The 6,109-nt window shown below is 51.7% G+C and overlaps 1 long non-coding RNA gene across 1 annotated transcript; it reads left to right on the plus strand.

Moving 5' to 3' along the window:
- The first annotated feature begins 4,028 nt into the window (after positions 1-4,028).
- On the plus strand, positions 4,029-5,866 carry LOC123385728. The gene is made up of 3 exons (XR_006598692.1): positions 4,029-4,618; positions 5,090-5,200; positions 5,353-5,866. It is a non-coding gene; the product is annotated as an uncharacterized LOC123385728 (long non-coding RNA).
- Positions 5,867-6,109: the final 243 nt, after the last annotated feature.

Genomic DNA, 6,109 nt, shown 5'->3' on the forward strand with positions numbered 1-6,109 from the left:
GATCCCCCAACCCCCCCCCCCACCTCCCATGATATTCACACCCTGGCTCAATCCCGTCCCTTTGAGTGTGGGCTGGATTTAGTGAGTTCCTTCTAATGAATAGACTACAGCAAAAGTAATAGGAGGTCATTTCTGAGGTTAGGGTATAAAAAGACTGCGGTTTCCATGTCAGTTTCTCTGTCTCTCTTCTCTCCCTCCCTGAGAGAAAAGGAATAAGTTGCCATGCTGTAAACTGCCCTACGGAGAGACCCACATGGTAAGGACTGATGTGTTCCGCCTCGGATGACTGTGGCCTCAGGAGAGACCCAGAACCAGAATCACCTAGCTAAGCCGCTTCAGGATTTCTGACCCTCAGAAGCTATGAAATAATACACGTTTATTGTTTTCAACTGCTAGATTTGGGGGTCATTTGTTATGCGTCAGTAGAAAATACATGTCTATTACTTGTATGTTAAAAAAATGGCCCCGGCACGCTGTAACAAATGGAAACCGCTGAGATGGTCACCTGGATGTGGCACGTGATGGTTAGCGTAGTAAGAAGGAGAGGCACCTGGGTGGCTCAGTCGGTTAAGCATCCGACTCTTACCTTCAGCTCAGGTCATGATCTCATGGTTGTAGGATAGAGCCCTGCTGTCCACGCAGAGCCTACTTGAGATTCTTTCCCCACCCTCCCATCGCTCTCTGCTCCTCCCCCGCTCTCTCTTTCTTTTTCAAAACAAATAATTAAAAACTTTCTTTTTAAAATTTTTTTTAAAGTTTATTTTTGAGAGAGAGAGACACACACACACAGAGCAGGGGAGGGGCAGAGAGACGGGGGTGGGGGGGAGACACAGAATCCGAAGCAGGCTCCAGGCTCTGAGCTGTCAGCACAGAGCCCCATGAGGGGCTCAAACCCATGAACCGTGAGACCATGACTTGAGCGGAAGTCGGACGCCCAACCAAGTCACTCAGGTGCCCCTTTTGTTTTGTTTTTAATTTTTTTTAATGTTTAATAAATAAAAACTTTTTTAAAAAATTAATGCTTGAAAAAAAAGCATCGCAAGAAGGAGGCATTCTAGAATAGTTAGGAGGAAGGGCAAAGCACGCAGTGAGTTGCTTGCATGTGAGGAGTGAGGTAGGGAGAGGAGGCAGAGGTGGTGCCCTGGTTTCTGGCTTGAGCAACCCCCGTGGGCAGAGAGACCACTCACTGAGGCAGGGGCCCCGGCCAACCAGCAGGAGTGGGGCCGGGGGGCAGATGATGCACTCTGGCTGGGAAAGGTGGATTTGAAGATGCCTTAGGACATCCAGGTGGAGACACCGCAGAGGCAGCTGGAGATGGAAGCCAGTTATCCCAAAGGGATAACGGATACCTGGAGCGGTGGCCTTTGCCGTCGATGGCGTTTCGGCAGGAAGGGGGAGAGGGCCAGAGTACGGGCTCCGCGAAAGTTACTTCCTGTGCCTCCGATCCCCAGTCTGAAAACAACAAATTTGTTGAGCGTGTAAGTTGGCTACCCTGTAAGGCACCTAGAACAGCACCAGGCATGTCATAAATATGCAAGAATGGCTATTGTCAACGGACATCCTTGGAGAAGAGCGAATGGCAGGATGGCCCAGGAACTGAACATAAGTCAGTTTCAGGCACATTCATTTTGTATTCGGTTTTCTCTCCTACAACATAGCTGTCCAGCTGTCAAGGGAAATCTGTGTCAGAAAACCTCAGATCTGTCTATGAAAGGACAATGTGAATGAACGATGCTAGAGCTTAGGCTTCAGGATCTAAGAGGAATTCAATTCATTAGGAAAAAAAAAATCTCATCATGCTTTCCCTTCCAGAATGAAAAGTGCATTTTTTAAGGAGCTGTGAGTGAAGACCTGGGGGGGGGGGGGGCGGGGAGAGTTAACTGCCCTTGAGGCTTTCAGAGCAGCGCGTTCGGGAACCTGAGATAAGACATTTTGACACAGTCAGGCCGAGACCAGGAAATTGCCTCACACACACCAAGTCCCAGAATGGAGCCTGCCTGCCTTCTTTTCTTCCTAATTAAGATGTGTCCAACGAGAGGCGGAGGGGCACGAATCCTGTCTCCAGCCATTCCTGAATAGTACAAGCTGACACCAAACAAAATCTCAGTTGTGTTACCCAATTGTAATATCCTTTCTGCTTGCCTGTTGATCAGATCACCATCCCCGTAAGGGGCTCTTGGCCAAGCTGACGGATAACACAACAGCTTAATTACTCAACGTGGGGTTCCTTCAGAAACGTCTGCTTTGGGGCGCCTGGGTGGCTTAGTCGGGTAAGCATCGGACTACAACTCAGGTCATGATCTCACGGTTCAGGAGTTCAAGCCCCGCGTCGGACTCTGCACTGACAGCTCAGAGCCTGGAGCCTGCCTCCGATTCTGTTTCTCCCCCTCTCTTTGCCCCTCCCATGCTCATGCTCTGTCTCTCTCTGTCTCTCAATCATAAACGTTACAAAAAATTAAAAAAAAGAAAAAAGAACCGTGTGCTTTGCTAAGCAGTAATGATGTCTTAAGGCTAGGAGTGGCACGAGCGAATGAATAAAGGAATAAAAGAAGTATTGTTGACCACGAAGGACGAAGCTGCCACAAGCCATCAGGACCATCCCCGAGGATCCCAAAGCGGACACACGGCGGCAGTCACTTTGAGATCATGCTGCTCGCTTGTCAGCATTCTTCTTTCGCATTCAGCAGATAACGCCCCAGCCCATCTGTCCGTGGGGGCACACAGAGTGCCTCCTTCAGGTTGGGTCCTGAGTTAGGGCCACAGAGACAAAGCAGAGCGTGACCGCCTCTACCCTCACGGAGCTCAGCTCCCACTTGCCGGTGGATTATTCAAATAACAGAGAAGAGGGAAACTGAAATGAAATATTATCATGAGGTAAAAGGAGCACATTAAGTTAAGCAGAAGTGGACGTGAGTGAGTGTTGTGGCCACACGGAGAAAGTTCTCCATTTGGAAGAGTGTGGGTTCTCCAGAAACAAAGCCAAGAGGATGTATATACGCATACTACAGATTCATTTTATTTATTTATTTTTACATTTTTTAAATACTCATTTCTTTTTGAGGGCGAGGGGTGGGGCAGAGAGAGAGGGAGACACAGAATCCAAAGCAGGCTCCAGGCTCCAAGCTGTCAGCACAGAGCCTGATGTGGGGCTTGAACCCACAAACCATGAGATCATGACCTGAGCTGAAATCGGCTGCTTAACCCACTGAGCCACCCAGGTGCCCAGTACAGATTCATTTTAAGGAACTGGCCTACATACTCATGGGGCGGGTGGCAAGTCTGAAGTCAGCAGAATGGGCTGGCGGGCTAGAAATTCAGGCAGGGTTTCTGTGTTCCAGTCTTGAGACAGAATTGCTCCTTCTGGGCCCTCAGTCTTCACTCTTAAGGCCTTCAACTTGTTGGACAAGGCCCACCACGTTAGGGAAGGTAATTGGCTTACTAGAAGTCTGTTGATTACAAAATTTTAATCGCATCTAAGAAATAAATACCTTTGCGGCAATAGCAAAGATGTTTGACCAACATCTGGGCACTGTGGCCCGGCCACATACTATTCGACCTCCACAGTCGGGGAAGGCTTCCCAGAGAAGGCGCTTCTTCATCTTTGGGTGGGTGGCTTTGAGAGGGGATCCCAGGAAACACAGAGGAGGGAGGGAGAAGGCTCTTGAGGAAAGGGACAAGAGGCAATCAGGTGTGGTTGGTGAGCAGGCTGTCGCTGTGGGCAACTGGCTTGCAGTCCTGCTCGGGACCTTCCGTGGCTTCGGCCCCTGGAATTACAGCAAACTGGCAAGAGAGCTTGCGTAGCAAGACTCGGGGCCTCATCCTAAGCCTGAGCTCTGAGACAGGACTCCCAGGTGTCCACTGGAAGGACATGTGGGGATGACGTTCCTGCCGAAGCATGTAAGTTCAACCTGGTGACATCCCCAGACCGCAGCTCCATAACTGTCCCGATCTGCCTGGCCTGCCCCGTGTGTGGGCAGAGCAAGGCCCCAGCGGGACTGGAGGAAGGGCCGGGCAGGGAGGCGGGAAGAGCCCACATTCACGGGGGGGGGGAGCCCAGCAGCCCCCACAAGTGGGCCAAAGAGGTGGGCAAAGCTCTGGCATCACCAGCCAGCCACGCCCAGCTCTGCCATTGTGACCTTGGCAAACTAACCAACCTCTCTGAGCCTCGCTTTCTTTGTTCGTACGTGGGTGGGTTTGAAAAATTAAGGAGCTCACGCATTTCAAGGGCTCAGAACACGGCTGAGCTTCCAGCTGACCTTTGCTCTCCCACCGGCCCCGGCCACGCTGAGCAGTCTGGATTTGCTCCGTTTCCAAGGCAGGGACGCTCTGCTTTCTTTTCGCAGGCTGTTAAGTGATCCAGCAGAGGAAGGAGGTCTGCACCGAGAGGTCGCGGCGACACAGCTGTGGGTCGCCAGAGCTGCCTCCCGCTCATGACTCACTTTCTCAAAAAAGACACGCCAGGGATGCCGACACTAAGGGGGAGGGTTTCTTCAATTCTCTAGAGTCAAGTGTTCTTGATGTAAATGTCTCCTAGCCCATTTCCCACATGATCAACCCACACAGTCTTATCTTCGAATGACTCAGGCCGTGGGTCCAGGAGCTGGCAGGCGTTTTTACAGTAACCTTCTCATGACCCCCGTGTCCACTCTGTTGTCCGGGGACCGTACAGCTGCGTCTGGGTGCAGGAGGCGCCTCCGTCCGTCCGCAGCGACCACTGAGTCCTGCGCTCCGTCCCCCCCCCCCCAGCCACGGCTTGCACACCGATCGTGCCCATCACAGGGCTCACACTGTCCCCAGGTTTGGCCTCTTCAGGGAATGCCCTGGCCAGCTGCCCCGCTCTGGAGCCATTAGCACACTTTTCTAGGAACTGCCCTCCTTCCTCGGTCTAGGTGGTGGCAGGGATCTTCTACGAGTTGTAGTAATAATTTTAGCTAATATTTACTGAGAACTTACTCTGTGCCAGTCACAGTATATTCAGTAGCCCATCTAATCCCAGAAACTCTATGGGGTAGGTGCTATTCTTAGCCCCACCCGGCAGATGAGGAAACTGAGGCAGGATGGGTTTCGTAACGTGGTAATGTATCATCAGGACGTGTTGGGCTCAGGGTCGGAGCCCGGGAAGTCTCTCGTATCTGCCTCGCTATCTTTCCTCCTCTGTGTCTGCACATCCTGAACTCTCTCCAGCTGAAGTTCATTAAAGGTCAGTGGTGGGTCTGACCCAGCAGGGAAGGACGCCTCTGTCTGCATATTTAGAATTAAAACAAAGTGTGGGGTGGGAGGCAGAGACACCACCTGGCAGAATCGTGCTGTGCAGACAGGGACACGCATCTTCTCTCACTCCCCGCTGAGCAGCTGAGGAAGTCTGCCTACCGGACAGTCGTGCAGACATGCGACCCCCACGGGGAAGAGCCCACATGGGAAGGCCAGTGGTGCTGGCTGCCGCCCTCCCTGGCCCAGCTGCACTGCCAGTCTCAGTCCCACGGGAGCCCCAGGATCGGGGCCACACGAACACCTTGACGGGCCCGAACCGGAGAAGACTGAGTACTCCCTGACTCTGCACTTAAGACACGAATAGTGCTCAAGTACTGGGGCGCCTGGGTGGCTCGGTCATTTAAGAGTCCAACTCGTGGTTTTGGCTCAGGCCATGATCTCACGGTTCATGAGTTCAAGCCCCACTTCGGGCTTTGTGCTGATGGTGTTGAGCCTGCTTGGGATTCTCACTCTCTCCCTCTCTCTCTCTCTGCCCCTCCCCTGCTCTCCTTCTCTCAAAATAAATAAACTTAAAAAGAAAAAAAAAAAAAGAATACTCCTCAACTATAAACCAAGCACAAAGAAGTCCTGCAAAGTCATTATCCCGCTAACTACTCTACCTTTTTTTTTTTTTTTAATGTTTTCTTCTATTTATTTTGAGAGAGGGCGTGAGTGGGAGACGGGCGGAGAGAGGAGAGAGAGAATCCCAAGCAGGCTCCGTGCTGTCAGTGTGGAGCCTGACGTGGGGTTCCATCTCAGGAACCCTGGGATCATGACCTGGGCCGAAATCAAGAGTCAGACGCTTAAGGGACTGAGCCACCCGGGCACCCCACTACTTTACTTCTAAAAAATTGCATGT

This window comes from Felis catus, chromosome B2 (genome assembly GCF_018350175.1).
Source record: "Felis catus isolate Fca126 chromosome B2, F.catus_Fca126_mat1.0, whole genome shotgun sequence".
Classification (NCBI taxonomy): domain Eukaryota; kingdom Metazoa; phylum Chordata; class Mammalia; order Carnivora; family Felidae; genus Felis; species Felis catus.